The following is a 22,744-nucleotide window of genomic DNA, read 5'->3' on the forward strand; positions in this document are numbered from 1 at the left end:
AATCCTGACTAAAAGCTAAGCTAGTCTGGCTTTTAAGAGGAGGCAGAATTGAGCTCAGCTTGTAAGGAAAATTGATAGCAAATATCTGCTCTAAGTTTCATACAACTGTGGTGCAGTGCCCAAAATATTCCTTCTTTAAATGTGCAGGTAATCCTTAGAACACTGCGGTAATCTGAAGGCTGAGCAAAAATCACCTCTTCCCTTCTTTTGTGTTTGGGCCAGATGGATTAGACTCTTTGACCCAAATAATCTCTTTCCTCAAACTAATTTAACTGCCCTCTGAATGCTTTGAGAAATCCCAAGGAGTAGTGAATGTTTTCATATTTCCAGTGATTCCCATTGCAGGTGAAAGAGGATAATTGAGGATTTGTACCTCACCTGCTGGGTCAGCACACTCGTGTTTCTACTTCATTTTAGGGTGAAGGTGCTGTGTGTGTGTTTAAGTTTTGCATCACTCCCACCTCAGTAGTTCTTTTCTCCCTTTCAGTGCTCTCAGAAACCAACCCTATGATTACCCAGTGCTGAAATACAGCACATTCCTCTTATTTTGATTGTGCTGTCTGTCATTTTGGTGGACTTAGGAGATTGACTGTGTGATGAACACAAACCATGGTGTATTTATTCCATGGATGTGGTGACAGGGCTTGTGCTGTCAATCCCAACACTTGTATTCATGGCTTTCATGTCATGTGAGGGCTCCTTCCTCTGCCTCATCCTGCTCCAGGTCCTCCTCGGGGCTCTCCATCCCCATTTCCCTCCTGCTTGTGGTGAGGGAGATGAGCAGGAGCTGCACCCGAGGCTGAGCGGGCAGAGAAAAACAAAACGTTGCTCAACACTCAGAAAATTCAGCCCCTTCCAGGAATTTTTGGATAATTCAGCTGGGCCCTTCGTTTTTGAAAGCCAACCAAGTGATTATTTCTTCTGTTGGTTTCCCCAGGAGTGGGTAAAGGTCAGGGCATGTAAAAATTACTGAATGCAGTGGAAGTCACTCCTGTTTTTTTTGAAATCCGAGGAGATTGAGACTACCAACATCTTTTAAGGGCAACAGAAGATGAGTTTTGAGCAATTAGGATGTGAGGAGTCTGATAGGTTTTTCTTCAGATTCGAGAAGAGCAAAATGTAGGTGAGTTCTTGCTGGGAACTGGAGCAAAAGGCAGCAGGAGAAACATGGATTTCCTCCTGGAAGTTTAGTTCTGAGAGAGGCAGGTAGGCAAGACAAGCTCTGGGGGTAAAAATAAAACTCAGGTGATTTGCATGAGTCTTCAGGGTTTATTTTAAATGCACCTATTGATTTTTTTTCCCCCCCAAAAAAAAGACATGAAATATTTGATTTCTGCAGTGAAACCTGCTAATTCCTGCCTAAAACAGTCAGGCTGGCACAGAGGTGACACTTTGCAGTGTATCCTGGAACTTTTAGTAGGGAAGCACATCCTTCTTTCAGTGCACAACTGGCTCAAACTGCAGTGCTTCTAAATTGGTGCATGTGAAGTATATATATAAAAATATATATTTGGGGTTTTTTTCCCCCCTCAGAAAAATCTATCCCCAAGAGGGCAAAAATATAATTAGAGAGCCACCATTCCTTTAAAATATTTAAAATAAGCAACATCTGTGAGTGTTAAGGGATGATCACATTTTATTTACCCCAGTATGTTGACTTTTGGACACTGTTAGGATGTTGGTGTTCTCAGCTCAACTGCTGCAAGTACTGGGGTAAGAACCAATTTTCACCCAAGATCAAATTTCAGAGCGGTGAGTGATCATTTGGTGTCAGGAATTTTTCCTCCAGAATGTTATTTGTTTCTTGTTTTCCACAAAGGAGGCTCTGCATGAGGCGCTGCATTAAAAAATAGCAGCGTGGGAATGGAAAAAAAATTAATAATCATTTATGTATGTGGGCAAAATATGATCCATATATATGTGGGGGCAAAATAAACTTCCACATTAAGCTGCTCAGGTGAAGTAACAACAATTTGAAGCACTGACACAAACCAATTACCCCAAAACCTGATATGAATTTGTGGAAGAGGGCAGCTAAAAAAACCCCTTGAGATGGAGATATTTCACCTCAATTCCTCCAGAGAGGCTCAAGGGCAGAAAGAACAGGTAACTAAGAGTATCTTTTGCATATAAATAATTTCCCATTCTGCATAGAATTGAGATAGTAGGAAGGAGGGAATTGAAAAGGTGGCACTTGTGTAAAGATACTGTGTTTCCTTGAAGTGGGATGTTATACATCATCCTGAGCCCTGTGGTGGAAAAGCCAAACACACATTGCTGGAAGTGTAAGTAGAAAAGGCATTAAGCTGATAAAGAGACTGTGTTAAATGTCAGGGAGGAAACTCGTAGCACTTATTGCATATGTAAAAATAAAAAAAGTCCTTTCTATTACTCACTAAAAAATAGGAAAAGTTACTATTAATGAGAAAGGCTGTATTGTTACTGGATAATAAAAATAAATCAGGACTGTGAGGCACAAATTTCTTTGTAGGTGCATCAGGATTTGCTGTAAGTGCTAAGTTATGACTCTGTTATGCAGTGCAGTGTGATGGTCCACTTGTAGAGTGTTTCACACCAGTTCTTACATTTACTGTCCATTTTAGTACTTGGTCTAGTTGATTTAAAATGCAGCTTAAGTTGATTTAAAATGCTGTTTAAGTTAATTAACTATTTCAGCATTAAGATTATCTCTAAGAGCCAAAACGTTACGTTTGGGTGTTAATCACAGTGTAGCTACAGCTTTTTAATTTGATTTTTTGTTATTGGAGGTTCAGGACTAGTGGAGTGCCCAGCAGTGCAGAGCATTACCAAATTCTTCATTTAATCTAACCTGTAATTCCCTGCAATTCATACTGAAAGCTAAATACATAACAAACCACGAGACTGGACTGGGCTTGTAATTGAAAACCAATCCCAAGACAAACATTGTTATTTACAGTTTAAAATAAAAGCTTGTGTTCAATACCATCATTCTGCTATTTTCCTGCACTATAATTTCTCCTGAAAGATTTGTTGTGCTCTATGATTTCACGTTTTATTCCCCTGGTTAGATTTTCCTCTGGGTTCTGATTAACCACACTGCGTTTGTTCTGATGTTGTTGGAGTAAATGGGAAGTTATCTCTGAATCCTGTGGTAAGAGGGATAAGCTTGAGACCTGAATTTCTTTCCCAGTTCAAGGATCAGTTTTAAAACTGTCATATTCATGATGGTGGGTGATAATGTTTTAATATTACACCAGTCAGCAACAAAACACCCCCAAAGCTGACTTTGGTGGTGCTGCTGCCAGCAAGGTTCCACCAGATCTGCTGCTTTTCCACTCCCAATTAAAAACAAGACCTGGATCCAGTCTCTGGATCTCAAAGTGTTTGTTTGAGCTGGAGCAGATGTTTGGGAATCGATGGTTTCTTTCATGGCCGAGGGGCAGATCCTGCTCCTTCCCTCTGAACTCCTGCAAGGATCTCTGTGGAATTCCTTTCTGTTGAGATGCTTTGATTGCCTCCTGTGATTCCACACAGTTGGAAACCCGGCTTACTGTAATCTTGGCTTAACAGGCTCTTCAGGCTGGTCAGGTTTCCAGCTAAGCAGCTCTTGGAAACCTCAGTTAATGCTTTTTGTTTCCAAGCAAGATTTTGCCGTCCTTGATTGGGAGATAAATGGCTCAGATATTACTTTTTATGAGAGATTTCCCAGGTTTTCCACTCCCCGGATTTCAAAGGTGCTGCATTAGCTCATGTTATTTTATTTGCCTCTGTGTTATCTGCTTGACACAATCTCTCCCTTTCTTTCTGCTTTTGTTTAATTGTGATTTCACATCTCTTATGCCTCTGGGTTGCCTGCTGGGATGTTTTTATCTAATCACAGAAGGATCTGATGGTTTTCAGGAGCACTGCTGCTCTTAAGAAATAGCTCAAAACATAACTTGCTTCTTTGTCTGAGTGCATATTTACCACTCCTGGGCCCATTATTTTACTGAATAATAATCCCATCTCACAAAGACTTTAGAGCATGTTAAATTACAAAGTGCCTGTAGTTTGTGGGTGCCTGTTTAATTGTTTGCAGCTTGTTGAGATATAAAATGCCTAAATACATTTTCCTTTTGTGTTTACTCTCTGAAGGCTTACTGGGGTGAAACTCTGCCTTTATTTCTTAGCTTAAAAATGAAACTTTATTTTAGACTGGAAAACTTCAAAAGAAGAGAGACTTTTCCCACTGCGTGATATCGGAGTTTTACACATTCCCAACCTCCTGGAAGCTCACTTTCTGCCTCAGACTTGCAATCAGCCTTCAAGAATACTTCTTTTTCTGTTAGTTTATCCCCCAACTTGCAGCTCAGAGGTGGATGGAGTTGTGTAGATACTTTAGGAACCGGCTCAGAGCTCTGTCAGTATTCTGAGACTTCACAAGTCCAATTTGTGCTGCTGGGCTCCTTTTCCCCTCCCGTTTGCACATCCCTGTGACTGAGGCAAAGCCCAGGAACACCCTGAGAGGCTCTTTCAGGAGCTCTGGCTTGGCATCTCTGAGAAAGCTGGTCCTGGATCCTGAGCCTTAAAAATTACAGACCTTAGTAAGCTGGTAAAACAAAGCTTTGGCTGATGTGATTTTAGGAAGCTGAACTAGATCTGTCATGGATTCCTCTCTAATTTTACAACAAGTACAATTCTGTGGGCTAATTAGCCATCAATATCTAAATGTTGTTTTAGGGGGAAGGATGGAGCTGGTCCAGCAGCATCCACAGTGTACACCCCCTATATGCCAGCAACAAACTGACAGTATTAATGTCAATTCCCAAGAAATTTTGTGGAATAACATTTACAATTTTGGGTTTAAAAGGAGACTTTGCATGTCTTTACATTTCAGTCACTCAGTGGGAGAATGGGTTGGAGGGAGCAGCACTTGCTGCTGTCTACCAGTATTTGGTGTGGCTCCTACAAGCCAATCTGTGCTTTAGTAAGGAGTATTTTTAGAATGGAATTTTGACTCTGCATAGTCTGTAATAAAGAGAAACAATTCCTGGTGAGGGATTCTCTGTGTCTGTGCCCATGTCTGAGTGTTCACATTCAGCATCATCTGAAGTTCAGGAAATAATCCTTCCTTTTGACAGGCAGAATTGGAACCACAGAGGGGCATTGACTGGGACAAACACAGCAGTTGTTCAAAAACTCTCTCTCAATTATCACTGCAGTTTTGTTTGCCTGAATTCTGCCTGCCTGCAAAATAGGATTTGCAAAAACTCTGAGCCAGATTTTAATTCAATAGAAATGAGAGTGGAGGTAACCATGGTAGAATCACAGCTTTTTATTCCAGTAGAAAGTGTTGAAAGAGTTTCACAGCCAAGCCAAACCATTTGTTTGTTGTTTTGTAGTCAACGTTTTACAGCCTTCTTTTAGTACAAGCTGTTCATTTAAAAGAAGGGGGAAACTGGTCAGGGCATGAGCTCCAGTGGTTTTCTGCTTCCCTTGAATAGGAAAGGAGCTTTATCTCCCCTTAGAAGCCTTCAGATAGTCTGACAAAAGTTACAAAATACTTTAGATTTGAGATGAAGGACTAGAGAAATCTGTGCTGCTATACTGGGAATTAATGTTGGCATTGCTCTTCCTCTTGTTGTATCCTCCCAAAATAATAAGATAATAAGATGTTTCCTGAAAGGAAAGTCCACTGAGCTGCCCTGAGTTTGAGTTTGAATGAGTTTGGGTCTGCTGAGTTTGAATGCTGTGGGGACCCATCAGAGATAAATTTACAATTTATTTGTAAATTCACTTCCCAGTCCTGTTGACTCTGAGGAAAAAGCCTGAAGTTCAGCTCCTAGAAAATGTTTACCCCTGGATCCCATTTGGGATGTGAGGAGCAGTCAGTGAAAGGCAGTTCAGGTGCCAGCAGCGTTAAATGAAGTAGGAGCAGGTGGGATCACATTTCTTCATTTCTTTATAGCTTTGGTCAAACAATCCATTAGGATTTGTGCCTCACAGGCTCCACAGGAGCGAGCTGGGGATGTCCTGGGCAGAGAGATGTTGGTGGGAACTTTCTGGCCTGGCTCTTGAGTTAAAAAGAGCATCTGGGAACTCCTTTGCAGTGGCCACATTTTGCATAAATGCCTGGGCTGAGATAAATGTCTGAGATACTTGGGGATTACTGGGTGTGAGGAACAGGGCCAGCCAAAGGCAAGGAACAGCTCTGGTCAGCACAGGGATTTCTGGAATAATACATCCCAAATGGAGCTTGGCCGGGCTGCTGCTGTTGCCTTTTTGGCTTTTGTGAGGGAGGAAATTTTAATCCCTTAAATCGTGGTGGGAAGGTTGGAACGAGATGATATTTTAGGTCCCTTCCAAACCAAACCATTCTGTGATTCTACGAAATTCAGCAGCTCATTTTTAAGATGCTTCTCAGACTCCATCAGTCATTCCTGTTCAGTAGTGTTTGCATCACTCTTCACTCTCTTTTTTCACACATTTTTTTCTGGGACAAAACTGTAATTAAATGGGATTGGGGAGAGGGGTTCAGCCATGGTTTACTCAGTGTTGTTCTACAAAACAAAGTGGAGTTATTTTTTAAACTTCCATCTCTCATATTCCTGTGCTGATGGCCTTTTGGTGCTTGAAAATGTAAGATGTCCTACTTCTGGTGGTACCTCTGTTGACTTTTTCTTTAGCTTTGAGTTATCCTGAAAATCTTCACTGTTTCTTTATGTGGTTTTCCTGCTCAGCAATTCCCTAACATTGCAGAGAGAAAGTCCCCAAAAGTCTTGGCACTTGTGGAGGAGATTCTGCTTTAGAGCCCTGAGCTGCAGGGTAGGGAAAAGCTTCCAAATAATCCGACATATCAATGCTTTCAGTTATTAAATCTGAATTCCTGGGATGTGTCTCGAATCCCAATATAATCAACTTGCACGTGTGATTATTATTATTTTGTAACAGTAATTAAGAACAGGCATAGCAAAAGTGTTTCAGATTGGAAGTTGCCAAAGAAAATTTAATTTTGGTGCTCTTACCACACTACTAAAGCTCCATGATTTTAGGTGTTGACTTTCAGTTTTCATCTACCAGCTTGTTTCATGCTAGAAACCTCCTTTTGGGGGCTAATTACACCCTTGTTTATGTATTTTTAAACAAAAGCACGACTGGAATGACTTTCACCTGCTTCTTCTGGTCTGTTGAAGGGCAGTGGAGTTGGGAATGGTAATGGCACATACAGGCAGCAACAGGGAGAGGGAGGGATTGATGGACAGCACTAAGTCTGGCAGAGGAGCCCATGGAATAAACAGGAATTATCAAAGTCCTCTCTGAATTCTTCTGAGTCTGCATTGCTCCCTCATGTGCTAATCAGACTTAAAATTTGGGGCATCATTCCTTTGTAGCACCTTTGGTCTTCACTGACTGAACAGTATCAGACTGATAACTAGAAAAGTGATTTTTTTTGGAGGGCAAATCATGGGGTTGAAGAAAAATCTGTGTAGAATTTTGCTTGTTATTCTTCTTTGCTCATCAACAAAGCACCAAAGTTTCAGGAAATTATATCTACAACAATAATAAGCTTAAAAAAAGGGATAATAAAAAGTATCAGGTGTTGGCAGTGTGTTGTGAAAGCAGCTGGCTGGTCCTAAATCTAATTCCTGGGGTTTTATGGTGTGGCAGTAAAGAGGAGAGCAGACAGCACTTACCCACCGAGCTGGAATTAAATCCAGATTTGTTTCAGCAGGGCATTAATGGGGTTCCTGCAAGAGAGAATCTCTGCCTTTGGGTCTGTTACTGGGTGGCAAATCATCTGGACGGGGAGTTTTTTGAGCTGTGACAATATGTTACAAATCAGATTCTCCCAAATTAAATTCATTATGCCCATTAACTGGTTTTCATGTGAGATGTACTGTCAATTATCTTTTTTTGTGTGTGTGTGTGAAGCCTTTTACAGTAACTAAAGGGGCTTTCTTTGCCTTTATTCCTCATGTCTGTGTGGTTCACGTGCCTGTGCTATAATTCCTCATTACTAAATGAAAAAGTCCAGGTAGCTTTGCTGAGTTTCCCCTCTGGAAAATACATTTTGAAAGGTCAGTTCCTCACTCCTCTGTAAAGATATTAAAGACAGAATTTTGAACCAGTGGTATCTATTCACCAAAAAAAAAAAGGGAGGGGAGAGCTGGCAGCGTTGTGTCACATTATGAGCTTGCTGCTTCCTTAAAAAGGTGGTTTAATTCCTTAGTTATGGCCTTCCATAGAGTAAAACCCATTTACAGCTGTTCAGAATGTTTTCTGAAAGTGCAAAGGATTTAAGGAGAATAATCAAAGCAGAAATATTCTGTACTGGCCCTGCCCAGGCTCAGTGGATCCCAAAGCACAGGTTTCTGGGTTCCCTGACTGACCACGTTGTACTGGGTATTTTCTGACCTTCTGCATCATTTTCTGTTGTTGAATTGCTTAATTTCAATATATTTTCTATATATTTGGGCACTTTCTTTATAGAAACTTTATAGTTTAGCAAGTGGATTCTTTAGCACAGTGGTCATGTGGCATGAGGAGCAAATAGGAAAGGTTTGATCATAGAACTCAGTGAAATTCTTTGTGCATTTCTGAGCTATTTACTCATATTTGGGCTAAATTGAAGCCAACTTTGCCCCTCAGCAGCTGGTCATGTCCATTTTTAGCTTTGGCCTTCTTTAAGGTAGAATTATTTGAATTGCTATACCAATATACTCCCAATCCAGTTCATGACATGAGCATCTCTAATCATTGCTGTATTTTTGTCCTCGCTCTTCCCAGTTTTTAAACCTCTGAAAATAGCTCAGGAAAAATTCCCAGGAGCCAGGAGGGAACACTAAAATGGTATATATACTGTAAAATATATAGGTCCTACAATAACAGGAGGTAAGATGGGTGTAACACTGATAAATAATAACAGAGGGATCAGTTGGTCATTTTTAGCTGGGATCCCATTTTAGTCAATCATCTTAATTTGGTACCTGGAATCCAAAGAAAACTGGGGATGGAAAAAAAGAAGTGGAAGCTTAATCACAGTATTATTTTAGGAAACAGGATTAGCAGGGATGCAGAGACGTGTATCCTCACAGGGATAACTGAAAAGCATTTATTTCATCCCATCAGGGAGACTGATCATGGCAAAATCATTAAAAAATTTAAAATACAGACCAAATGTACATTAATCTATTACTTTATGCAGATGGTCAAAAAAAATCTTAGTTTTCTTTCTTAATTTTTTAGTCAGTGCCTAATTTGGGTTTTCTGAATATGCTTTAAATGAACAGAATAGTGAAATCCATTTTTTCTGATCACTGTTTCAGATTTCTGCCATGGAAGGAGACCATTTCTTGATCCTGAACCAGAAAGTCCCTTGGAAAAAGTAAGTGGATTTATAATCGAAGACAACAGTTAAATTCAGATGTTATGAAAATATTAATGACGTTTTAATGTCTTAATATCTAGTAAGAAAGTAGTTACAGAAGATAAAATAGCCTGTTACTTTCCTTTCCTCTACTGCAGATATACCACAAGTGTGTAAATAAGTTTATTTTAACAGTAATGCACTGTTTATCTTTTTTTCAGAAAGGGTTGTTTTAAGAATTTCTACCTGATTAATAAGGTTGTGATCTCTCACCATTTCAAAATCTACATGTATTTCTAACAGAACTCTGCCATTCTTAGAAATAAGACATTTATAAATGCCCATATTTGGGATGATTTAGCAGAAATGCTTGCCTGGTGTGCTTTCTTATGCCCTGAACATCTGGCCTGATGTTCAGGCCCATCGGTTCTTTAATTCCAGCGTGTGTTTGTGCCACTTAGAGAGGAGGAAACTTCATCTGGATTTTAGTGCCAGTCATTTCAACCCCCTGGCCTTGGATGGGGGATGATTAGTGATAGAAGAAAAAGATAATCTTGTATTAATAAAAATTGGGGTGGTTTTTAGGACTGTTGTGTCACTGGAATGTGGGATGTGACATCACTGTCACCCTTGATTGTCCCCATAATTGGTGAAGCCACCATGGACACGTCACTGCTGTTTGTGCTGGCTTTGAGCTGAGACCTCCCAGTGCATTCCCAGTATTTGGTTTCTCTGGATAAGGTGGAGTCCTGTGGGAATTTCTTGCCCCCAGGACACGCCGTGTCTGTGCAGAAGCAGCAAAGTGAAGTTTCTGTTTGGAAATCTGATAAATGGGTGAGCAGATGGCGGTTTGTACGTGTGATGAACTGATTTGAAGTGATTAAGACAAGTGTAAAATTGGATTTTGAGCATCTTAAAAAGTGCATGGCTCACTTACTTTAGATTTCATGCAAAATAACAGTAAGTTCTGTGACAATTTGGAAATTTGGCTGAAGGAAAGCTGTTAATAATCCTGGTGCTGTCTCACTTCTTGAGGGATGGAAGTGGTACAGCCTCCTGTGGTGGCAAAAGCAAGGACTTACCGAAGGGTATTAGAACTTTTACCCAGCTGGAAACAGGAGTTAAAAAGGAACTTCCCTACTATTTATTGTTTAAAATTTTACTTTTAGTGTTATGTGAAAAACTAAATCGTTTAAAGTGTTAGTTCTGGTTTTATGTGAAAAAATAGTGCACAGAACAAGGATTCAGTCTGCTCTATAATTCAAAGTTTTAAAGGTTAGTTATTGTATATAAATATGACAATTCCATACCTATGTGATTACAGGGGAAGTAATGGGTGGATTTACAGAATTTAATCCAGTTTATTTTTTGGTTTTAGCATTACTTTTCTAACTCTCTGGACTTCTGAATTCATTTTGAGTGGCCTGTTGAGAGCTTCAGCTGTTCGCACCCATCACAACTTGCCTAAAGGATTGCTGTTTAATTAGGATTGAATTAAATGACACAAACCAGCCTCAGCTCCTAAATATCACCATTTTTAATCCTTCAAGCCACTCTCATCAGGCTTAGAAAGGACTAGATGCACCTGCAGCTCATTCACCTGTACAGGCACTTAAAATTCTGCCTCACGAGTGGCAGCGATTGCATATTCACCTCAGATCTGCTCCTGTATATTCATGATGGCTCCTCTCTGAACAAACAGTTCCAGCAGGATATTATCAAGGGGAATGCTGAAATAATATTGCACAGTCAACACAGATCTTAACTTGACCTTTTTTTCCCCAGCCCAGAAATATAAATGTAGCCGGTCTGCGGCTCGGAAAGTAAATTAGGCAAAGCAGGGAAACCTGCTGTTGGTACAAGTTTTCTGCTAATAATTTTCTAGTCTAAACAATCTCCTGTGATCCAGAACTCCCACTCCCATCTGCAGGCCAGCCTGTGTGCCACACAGCTTCCCAGTTTAGGAAGGGGACAGCCCGTGTCTGAGGCTCTGAGAATCTCAGCAGAGCTGCTCGGGGGACGTGGGCTCGGAGCTGAAGGGCTGCTGATGGAATCTGACCCCCCAAACTCTCTCAGAATTCCCAGAATTCAGTCCCTAGGGACTGGATCTTCATTTTAATTGTGCAGTTAAAACCCACCATTCTAGTCTTTATAATACAAAGTGTAGAAATTCAGGTTTTTTTCGGTTTTTGGTGGTAATCACATTACAGTTATCTGAATTAAAACATGGAAATGCTGATTGGAAGGGACCTCTGAGTCAACCTCTGCTGCCTGAACACTCCTTAAACCAGCACAAGGTCAGGTCAGACCTCGTCTGGTTGAATCTTGAAAACCTCCAAGGATGGGGATGAGTTGCCAGGCAGCATTTCTACACTAACAAGCCAAAAAAACCCACAAAAACCTCCAAACAAACTAAAAAGTGCTGCACAAATGTCTCAGTTAAGTCATATTTTCACTTTCTATTTAAACTGCTATCTGTGGCCTTTGAAGGAACGTAGTGAAAGGGAAACTGGCAGGTTTTACATAAATAAATACATTAAATCTTGTCTCTAAAATTCTGAAAAAAACAAACAGATGATGAAATTGGTGTAGCCTGAAGTGCCAGGAAATGAAATAATGGTAAAATACACATATTTGAGAAAAAGATCTAATTTCATTGTGCTGCCATCCCAGCAAAGGCAAAATAGAATTAAACTAATGATCATTTGGAACATGTTATTGTACATTTTGCTTATACAAATGGTGTTGACTGTGTGTTACACAACATTTACCTTATTCACAAATGGGAATTTTTAATAGAATGTTTTTATTTGGAGAAGATATTTGCATATGCACTCATAATTTTTTTTTTCTTCTGGAAGATAAATTATTCTCTTTAATACACAGGAGAAATAAGCTGCCTTCCCACCAGCTTCCATAGAAATGTAGTTCAAAACTCCTTGTGATGTAGAGGGAGATTTGCAGCTCCACAAAAAATAAGAGGCTGTGATTTTTTTTTTCCTTTCTTTAAAGCAGTTCTCTTTTTTTTTCTTTGCTTTTCTTACCTGTAGCTTTATTTATTGAAAGTGCACTAATTTGGTTTCAAGGAGAAAGTGTAGTAAACAGATGGAAAAAAAATATTGGTATCTTTTGCCACCACTAAGCATCTTGCGGCCAGGAAATATTTATACTTGTAAATAAGATAACATTTAAAAAATTCTCTTTTGAAAGCCAGGAAATGATTCTTAAATATGGGAAAAAAAATACCTTTGTAATGAGATGTATCTGTGCATGTTGCCTGGGATATTAGACACTAATTTATACAGCTCAAAGTGTGTTCACCTATTTTCAGTTTATGAGCACAGATATACTGGGAACAAAGCTCTACCTTCTGAGAAGATAAGTGCTTTTTAGAGATCTCTGGGGTCTCTGGGGTTTTAATTAGGGATTTTTATAGCTTTTGTATACGAGCTTCTAAGACCTTTTTACTTCAAAATAAAATTCAGATTTTTTTTGTGTCCTCCCTTGATCAATTTTAAGGCCAACAATAAAGGTGGAGGGAACCCATTCCTAAATATTAATGAGTGCCTTTCTAAAAGGAGAAGGAACCTTCAGCAGTGTGTACGAGTAGTACCTTTAAAGGGATATTTTATAAATATATAAATAGTTCTAGAGCATTTGTAATTAAAGGAATAATTTAATTATGCTCCCAGATTTAGGCATTGACTGGTGAACGCTGCGTTTTGGGACAAGCTTTTCCATGCAGGTCTTAGGATGGGAGTGATGTGCATTTATATCTATATATCCTGCTAAAATCTGGCCTGGTTTTTGTGCTGTTGATTGAATTGCTTTGGGTTCTTCTTGCTGAGGTGGTGATGGGTTTAAAAAAAATGAATCTGCATAAGAACCTTGGCATTTAAGCCCTTTAAGTATAAATGAAGACACAACTTGCTCCCTGAATGGTTCCAGCAGCCTCCTGAGCCTCATCCGTCGTGGAGCAGCCCAGGCCCAGACTGGAACAGGGAGATGTAAATGTGTCAATATATGGACAGTGGTTTATGGGAAGGGTTCGTGCTCTCCTGCCCTTCCCACCCAGAGCACACTGGGATGTGCCTCTGGCTTGGGAATGCTCATCTGCACGGGCAGCCCGGAGAGACAAGTGTGCCCTGGGCTCATCCCACAGCAAGGGCAGAGGTGAGGGGGGAATTCTGCCCCTCTGCCCCCTCAGGTGAGACCCCCCTGCAGAGCTGCCTCCAGCCCTGGGCTCCAGCACTAGAAGGACGTGGAGCTGTTGGAGAGAGTCCAGAGGAGGCCCTGGAGATGCTCCGAGGGCTGGAGCCCCTCTGCTCTGGAGCCAGGCTGGGAGAGCTGGGGGGGTTCACCTGGAGAGGAGAAGGTGAGACCTGAGAGCCCCTTCCAGAGCCTAAAGGGGCTCCAGGAGAGCTGGAGAGGGACTTGGGACAAGGGATAGAGAGAAAGGACGAGAAGGAATGGCTTCCCACTGCCAGAGGGCAGGGATGGATGGGGTATTGGGAAGAAATGCTTCCCTGTGAGGGTGGGGAGGCCCTGGCACAGGATGCCCAGAGAAGCTGTGGCTGCCCCTGGATCCCTGGGAGTGTCCAAGGCCAGGTTGGACAGGGCTTGGAGCAACCTGGGCTAGTGGAAGATGTCCCTGCATGGGGTGGAATGAGATGGGCTTTAAGGTCCCTTCCAGCCCAAACCATTCCATGATTCCATGGTCTCTCCATGAGAGCCTTCACCCACCTGAGCCCCTGGCAGCACGTGTCCCATGACACCTGCAGGCTCTGCCTCCAGTGCTCCCCTCTGGGGACCAGGAGCCCCTCAGTGTCACACAGGCTGTGGAGGAGCCCCCTGTGCCACCCAGTGCCCACCTCTCCCTGACCCGCTGGGTGCTGGGGCGAAGGGGACCCAAATTGTCCCAGGTGGGGTGACTTTAACTCTCATGAGTTTCAGTGGGTGCCCATTTACATCCAGTCAGAGCTGAGGGCGATACACTGGGTTAAGCAGCTTGATAAGGGTTGAAATTCAATGTCTCAGGGTATCATTATGTGCCCCTGGAAGCTCTTTCCGGAGATGGAAGTGGAATGACGAGAGCTGGATTAGGTCATGTGCTAAATGACAGGTGAGTTTAATGGGTTCTGACTGACACAAGCAGAGCTGACACATCAGGGCTGCCTTTCTCAGCTCTGCACTTCATCTGATTACAGGCAAGAGATTATAAATTCTTTCTTTGCAGAGGAGAAGTGGCTCCAGGAGGTTGAAACCGTTAAAAGTGGTCTCCATCAAAGGCTTTAAGTGTTCAGGGCAACGCAGCCACCCTTGTGTTTCCAGAGTAATTACAAAGCTAAAAACATATCAACAACCCTGCCCTTCACACTGAGAATTCTTCTTATTACAAAGGCAAATAGTCAAAAGGAATAAAGAAAAAGGAAAGGGGAAAAATTGGCTGTATTCCCAGATAACTGGAACTTCCAGAAACCGCCCAGCACTGACAGAGACTCCAACAGCCAGAGCAGGGTGTGAGGAGGAACAAGGCCTGAAGGACAGAAGAGAGAATAAAGCAAACGGGCACCTCATAAACAAAAATTCATTCCCTATGGATGGTGCTGAGGGCCTGGTTTGGGCTGAAAATTTCAGGGAATCACAATTAAAATGTAAATCACGAAGGGATTTGTTTAACAGGACGAGGAAGGTGATTTGGAAGGTTGGGTGGAACTGTTTTGTTTTCACTGGTCTCTGAGACTGTTGGGGCACCTTTGGGTGCTACTGAAAGGTACCATTTTATGGAGGAGGGCTGTTGGAAGCAAAAGGGGAGGTTGGGATGGAGGTACCTGCTCAGCCTGGATGAAACCACCCCTTGGAACTGGGTGGTCAGTGTGGTAGTAGAACCACTTGCACATGAGCTCAGAAAGGGAGGAAAACTGTGGGCAGGAATGCTGATAAAAGGATATTTTAACCTGGAAGGGACCGCAAAGGAAATATATATTTCCAAAAAAAAAAAAAAAAAAAAATTCCAAGTTTAAAAAATAAAATAAAATATTTACAAGAGAGACATGGATACTTTAGTTTGATTATTCTGCTCTCTGATTTGTGGAGAAAAGGGGTGCTCAGGCAGGTCAGCACCACCTGGTGCCCTCCTGGCACCTCCTGTGACGTGGTGCCAAGCGTGCTCTGCCCCCAGCCCCACACACGGGCAGCTCTGCCGTCAGCAGCTCCTTTAGAGATTAGAAAGTTCACTTTGCTACAAATTATTTATGGTGTTCAGTTTTCAGGGCTGTTCTGAAGTGCTGCCTTCAGCTGGGGCTCAGATGATAACTCTGTCAAAAGCTTTCTTAGTCAGCAAAATATTAATAAATACTTGACGGCGGATCACGTAACACATATATTATAAATATCGTTTATCCCTGGAAAAGAGCACAAGTCACAGTAATTGTTGACAATTTTATTCAGAAAGGCTGTTTTTGTTTTTTTTTTTTCACACTTCTGTGCATCATCTGCCAAAAGAAACCCCCCCCAGACTGGGGAAGTTTGACTCATTGTGTGACGCAACAGAAAACAGATGGCAAACCCTTCACAGATTTTAGGGTTAGGCCGTGTGGGGTGGAACCCCCACAGCAAAATTCGTGGTTTTTAAAAGTCAGTGACCTCATTTTGGAAACTGGGTGTTTTTCTCGCTCATTTCATACGTTACTTGAGGCGGTTTGGGGTGTTTTGAGGTGGATTTGAGGCATCTGGAAGTAGTTTGGGGGGGATTTAGAGGGTTTTGAGGTGGGTTTGGAGAGGTTTGAGGTGGTTTGGGGGGATTTTAATTGGTTTGGGGGGGATTTGGGGGGTTTTGGGGTGGTTTGGGGGGGGGGCTGGAGGTGAAATTTTGGAATTTGGGGGGGCTTGGAGGGATTTGGGAGGTGGTCCGAGGAATTTGAGGTGGGTTTGCGAGGGTTTTGAGATGAGTTTGGGAGGGTTTCGAGGTGGTTTGAGGAGGTTTTAAGGGGTCTGGGGATGGTTTGGGGAGATCAAAATTACATATGAGAAATAGGGGGTCATGGTGTTCTTCTCTTTAGTTTCTGTGGTTTGAATAAAAAGATTTCTTCAAGAATTTTAGTTTCAAAAAAAATAATTCCCAACATTCCTACAATTCCTATGACAATTATTGTAGGATATTATTGCAGTTTTTACAATTTATGGTATATATTTGTGTCTTCTCTGTTAAAGCCTTGTATTTGTATACAAATATATATGAATATATACAAATATGTCTTAAAGGTTGGACTTAATGATTTTATAATTCTGTGGTTCTAAATAAAATCTCTGACATGTTGTGGAAAAAGGTTGGGATTACAGGATAAACCTATTATGATAAAGAGGGGGAAAAATGGGGAAATAAGATACAAAAATTATGTAGTAACTTTGATTAGACTCAAAGGAGTTCCCTTCTTCCAAAAAGACTTTTACACAAAAAGATTTATAGCTGATTTATAGCTGAATTATCTGAATTCAGTTGTGAAATCAAGAGAAATGTAGTGCTTTCAGACACAAATACAGGCCCAGGAGTCTTTCTGAAAACAGAATATTGTATTTTTATATTTTATATTCACCCACAGATTATTCTCCCGGGTAGAAACTGGATTTATTTCCATGGAAGTCTTTGCAGGAATGAAGCTGTTGGCTGTAGGAAGAAAAGAAAAAAGTGAATGGGTTCACATGGGAATATCAGGACTTTTCTGAAAATATGTGTTTTTTCCAGGTTGGGATTCATATGTGAGAAGATCTTTGCTTGTGGTGCTGTTTGCTGGGGCAGGGGAACACCCAATTCCGAGATGTGTCATGGTCTGCCTGCTCTTCCTTGGTTTTGTGAGCTGGGAAGTTTGGGAAGCGTCGGCAATAATAACTCTTTGCTTTTCCTTTCTGTTTCCAACCTAAACTTTTCTGTAACCTGGCAGAAGTTGTGAGTGAGATGTTCTGTGGGTGACCCAGGAGCCCTGCAGGCACTGTGTGTGATGTGCAGCTCCATCCCTGGTGCATCCCTGGCTGTTCCTGCCCTCACCTCTGTCCTCCTGCCCTGCCCTCCTCTGTCCTGCCCGTCCCCTCCTGGCTCACACAGAGGTCACTGCATCTGCTCCAAAGGGGCTGAAAATGCTTTAGCTGAGGACCTTCTGAAATCATGTTATTTTAATGACTCCATTTGGCTTTGGGCACATTTCTATCAGCTGGTGAGCACGTCCTGCAGCTCTTTTTGTTGACTGACAGGTGATATTGCAGCAGTCACTCAAGCGGCTGTTTTAAGATGCTTTGGATGATTTGTCTGTGCTGGGATGATTCATAGCTCCATTTTTATTTCATAATAAAGAGAAAGTGAGAAGGATTCTGTCTTCTCCTGCGCTTCTCACTGCACTGGATTGCCCATCTGTATCTGTGACCTCTTCTATCCCATCTCAAAGTTCAGAAGAAAATAAGTGCGAAGTAGCACAAGAACTTTATAAAATAAATCTCTCTCCTTTGTTTCTGGCTATTGACTTTCTGCTGCCTGCAATGTTGGCTTCAATACCTGGCTCTGTCTGGAGTGAATTTTTGGGATCTTAAAAGCAAATGTGGTGTAGAGCTGCCAAAATCTTGCTTTATCCAAACTTCTCAGTATTTGAACCATTTTTTTCTGTGCTGTGTCTCTGTTTCATATTTCGTGCCACAGGATGGACCCTCCTTTGGAAAAACAGGATAACTCTGAGAGAATCTGAATGATTTAGGTTGGCAAAGACCTTTAAGATCATCCAGTCCAACCTTTACCACTGCCAAGGCCACCACCAACATTCAGGTACATTGACTTTCTTCAACTGGGAATGGGGAAACCCCACAAGAAGTGACACCAACAGCATCCAAGAAATAACTGTGCTAATGGACTTTCTGGTCTAGAACAACCCATTAACTCTTAAAAAGTATTGCTCTGTGTCAGGAAACAGCAAGGATAGTAAAAATGGTGATGGATGTGAGACATTACATACAATTTCACACTTCTTTGGGTTCTGATTTATGGATGTTACTAATTTTACAGGCCAGTTACATGTTTTGCAGAAATCCTAAGATCTAATTATCAAAGGTGCTGCTCCTGTTCAACTCTAACTGAAGTCATAACCTTCCTGAAAATAGTCCTATAAATGATTTGCCAGGTTCTACCCAGATTTATCAAAAGAACTTTTATGGTAAAAAAAAAAAGAAGAAAGGATTGGTGGTGTGTGTGCTTAGGATGGTGCCAAAGGCCAAGAGTGTGGGGCAGCATGTGATTAACATCATTAGAGCATTTAATGCAGCATCAAAGGGAGTATTAGAGGGCAAATATAAAGTTAATCATTCACTCTGAGCTGGAGATAACCCTATAAAGAGATAGAGGAAAATAAAGGTAGGAGAGCTGAGATGAATGTGTGTGGACACCTTGTTAAAAGTCTGTGTGTGTTGGGGGAGTCTGTGACACTAAATAGATCATAAAACATGAAATAGTATTATTGTCATTTAATCCAGCAACCACAGCTTTAATTTTATGCTTAAAATTAACTTATGCCATTCAGAAAGTATTGTCTGGCTTAGAATATTTTCAACTTTAAATAATCACCGAAGCATCATGATTAATTCTAGTCACTGTGTTTAAAATATCACTAGTTTTAAAGTATATTTTTCTATACTAGTATCCAAAAACTTATCTCTTTCAGCTGGCCTGAATAACACATTTTCAATCTTGTTCACCATGTAGTTTCTGGGAGGCTTTTAAGTTTTGTTTTGATTTGCACTGCAAGGAACTCTGAGACTCAAATATGGAATTTCTGAAGAATCAATCTAAGAACTGATCTTATTTGATGTTTTCTCTAGTCCTCTGGAGAAAAAAATGAGAGGATGCTAATGGAAGTGGTTGAAAAAATGGGAGCTATTGTAAGAAGAGGAGGGCAACAATATCACAGAGAAGTTCTTGAATGACATTTGACAAAAAATAGCAGGCGGTGTTTAGCACCCGAGAGGATGAAGTGCAGTGTTCCAGAGTGAAGGATGAACAATTTTAAAAGGAACAAATTGAAAGGCTTTATCAGGTGGCCATGACTGATCAACATGTTGGTGCATCACTCAGACTGGGACAGGCGTAGGAGATGAACTCTAGGGATCGTAGGGAAGGGGAGATGGGAATAGAGAGCAGAAGAATATTATCAAATATTGTAAGTGATCAATTTACTGTGGTTTAACAAATTGCCTCTCACCAGCTTCTTTGTAGGAATGTGCCACATGGATTTCCTTCTTCCTCTGGTGGATTGTACAGTGGGTTTAAACTGCCTCGTGTGTGGTGATGGACCCACAAAGACCCTCTCAGACATGGACCCTGGACCATCCCATCCTGACTGTTCACAGGTATCAGTTTTGGGACATAATCAAGCTCATCCCATCGTTTACCGTGTTCATTCCTATCTTTACTTTTTGAAATGAACCACCCAGGGCCCAAACTAAATGTTTCTGATGTTTTCACCTTTCATTAATCAACCTCTAATCTTACAAAGAGGCACCTCATTAGTTGGGCAATGATCTAATCTTTATAAACCTGAGTTTGATTGGCATTAATTACACTTTTCTTAGTTCTGTGCTTAATGAGCTCTGCCTCAGTCATTCCATTACTTGGCCTGGAATCATTGTCAGAATGATAATTATATAATTACTTTGTCGTTCTGTTTGTCTCTTGTATATGTAGACAAAACATTGCACTTCTTTCACTTGTTCTTGAATAGACATTGAAAGTCACTGATCATAAATAACACTTGTTTGAAACCTGTGGAAGGAGCCTGTGTTGGCCCTCCTCGTTTATGATGCCTGTATTGAATAACTTGGCCTCTTAATTTTTGAAAAGAAAGTGACTCATCATCTCATGGACAGAATAAATCAATTGGCTTTTGGCACAACAACAGGTGAGTTACCATGCAGTGAATTACCAGTGTTAATTTTTCTGCCATTTTTGTCTAGTAATGGATAAATCCCGTTGCTGGCATTCCCTACATCTCTGCTGTGCATTACAGACTTTTCTGAATTTTGGGAAAGATATTGTAGTTCTATTTATTCTTTTTTAAGCAGATGGTCAGAGGCTTAACCCTCTGACCCTTTCCTGTCAACTTTCCACACTTTCCAGCTCCTGCTTCAGAGTCATTACACCGGTTCCCAGTTTCTTCTCACAGTCCTGGATGCTGTATAACTGCTTTTGCTTCCCAGACTTCTTTCCATATAATCTTTTTCAGGTTTGGTTGTATTTTATGGCCTCTTTTCGTCATTGTAGGAGACACTTGTAACTTCAGCCTAAAGAAGTTAATCACAAGTGAAGCTTACAGTTAATGGGCATAATGGGCAGAGGCAGAACCCAGAGTGTCTCCTGGGTTTGCCTTGCTCCAGGTCTGTCCTTGCTCCTTTGTGCACAGCAGAGAAGGGAGTTGAAGAGAACATGACACATGCACAATGCACAGCCAGTGCCATCACCCTCCTGGAGCAAAGCTGCCAAGGGAAAGAGCCTCTTTGAGTCCCCTTTCTCACTCCTTTGCTCATTAGTCACAGCTCTGACAAGCTCCTCACTCTCTCCAAGCTTCCATCTCCATGTGAGGAGGGAACGACAAATTGCTCCAAGCTGAGGCAAAAAGTTGATGAAAGACTCAGCAGTGATAACGCTGCCATTCCAAGTGGTGGGACAATCCCACCTCCTCCCAAAACACCCTGTCAGCTCAGCCACATTCAGGTGTTCAACCCCCCCAAAATATAGCCAAGCAAAGAAACTGGTCAATAGAATGCATCAAACCCAAGTTAGTTTGACATCAAAGGCTGAGCTCCCACATCTGCTGGGACATGCTCTGTGTCCCCAGGGCTGCTCCTGCCACTTGCTGGTTCCCTGTCCCTGGCTCTGCAGTGGTGCTCTGACTCAATATTGATGACCTTGAAACTTCAAAAAACCCCCAGACTTTATAGCCTTTCCAAGTGGTTATGACTTGGTTTTTGATGCGTGTAATAGAGCCAGATTTTGGCTACGTAAATTCTGCAGTCCCAAAGCCACTTGAGTGAGGATCCACATTTAGGAGATAGTGGTTTTTTTGATACTTTGGCAGTTTTATTTTATGAGGATACTTTTTTCCTTGATACTTTTTTTTCCCCCACTGTTTATGTGATGCAGTGGAGGAGACAGCAATGGTGTGAAAAGAGAAGGTAATGCCTGGTAAAATGGAGAGAGTTCAGTGATTCTGTGAAACAGGAAAGATTGCCTTGGAAAATTCACAAACTAATCAGAGCTCAGGGACACACACAGTGTTTTATTAAACTGGAAACACCTTCCTGCAGAACATGAACACTAAACCAAAAGAAACCTTGTGCTCCAGTGACCAGCTGTTAGAGTGTGTGAATACAGGATCCTGGATGTGGAAAACATTGTTAGCAAACACTTCTGTGGGTTTTTTTGTAGCAATGCAAGAAGGCTTAAAAAATGATGAGTCTCTGTTAGCTAATAAAGGATTTATCGCCGTATTTTTTATGGATTCCAGTTGCATGAGATTAGATATTCATGTGCTGGTGTCACTGTCAGCATCAGTGTGGGTTCTTACACCCATCAACAGTTAAACTTTCCTCAGCAAACAGCCCTCAAACCATCGGGGTGGAATTTGGATTTGATGTCCTGCTCCAAGCTCTGATATTTCAGTAGTTATTTTTAGTCTGGAAACATAAAAATCCCTACTTGTGATTCCAAGGCAAAGAGGGTATTTCTGGAACAAAACTCTCGGTGCTGCTGTGCTGAGCACCTTTGAGCTGAAGGAGAGTTACATTTTAACATCCCATTTTATTGTTGTTGTGTAGGGCAGATGGACTCACCCTGTGGACTCTCCTCTTTCGGGGTTTGCCTTGACTTGGAATCCTCCCACACCACGAACTGACCAAGCAGACCATAATAACTTTCTTCATTGAGTGTTCCCTTTTCAGGGTAATCCCGATCATTGAATCCTACCAGTGTTTCCCACGAGGAATGAAAGAATGGTCAGTGTCATAAAAATCCGAGAATATCAACATCAAGACTGCAATAAGCCACAAAACTAAAATTCTGGGCTCCTGGTCTTCTGTTTCTGTCCTTGACCTTGCAAATGTCAGTTGAAGTGCTGTGCTTATGAACATACCTATTTATGTCATTTCAAACTGCATTAGAATTTAATGAAATCTAATGGACTCATTTATTTTTTTATGTATTTGCTGTGTATCTAATGCCATCTTAACCAATTTTACCCTCAGACTGAATGAGTGATACAGTTAAGTGACCATGAGGTGTGACTTTGGGCCACAGCACAATTCATTTTTGTCTCACTGCTGCTGAAGTTTGATGTGTAAAGGCTTAAATATAGGCTTGCAACTCTAATGCACTGAGGATGGACAATA

At 41.3% G+C, this 22,744-nt stretch overlaps 2 long non-coding RNA genes across 2 annotated transcripts in view; both read left to right on the forward strand.

The window, feature by feature from the left end:
* The window catches only part of LOC135419427 (uncharacterized), a 123,546-nt gene extending 105,247 nt beyond the window's left edge, over positions 1–18,299 (forward strand). The window contains exons 3-4 of the long non-coding RNA XR_010432982.1: positions 9,288–9,346; positions 18,015–18,299. This is a non-coding gene — a long non-coding RNA (uncharacterized LOC135419427). The remainder of the gene's footprint in view (positions 1–9,287; positions 9,347–18,014) is intronic.
* Positions 18,300–19,569: 1,270 nt separating this feature from the next.
* Positions 19,570–22,744, forward strand: part of LOC135419428 (uncharacterized) — a 50,452-nt gene continuing 47,277 nt past the window's right edge. Inside the window, exon 1 of the long non-coding RNA XR_010432983.1 lies at positions 19,570–19,711. This is a non-coding gene — a long non-coding RNA (uncharacterized LOC135419428). The remainder of the gene's footprint in view (positions 19,712–22,744) is intronic.

The sequence above is a fragment of the Pseudopipra pipra genome, chromosome 10 (genome assembly GCF_036250125.1).
Source record: "Pseudopipra pipra isolate bDixPip1 chromosome 10, bDixPip1.hap1, whole genome shotgun sequence".
Taxonomy (NCBI): domain Eukaryota; kingdom Metazoa; phylum Chordata; class Aves; order Passeriformes; family Pipridae; genus Pseudopipra; species Pseudopipra pipra.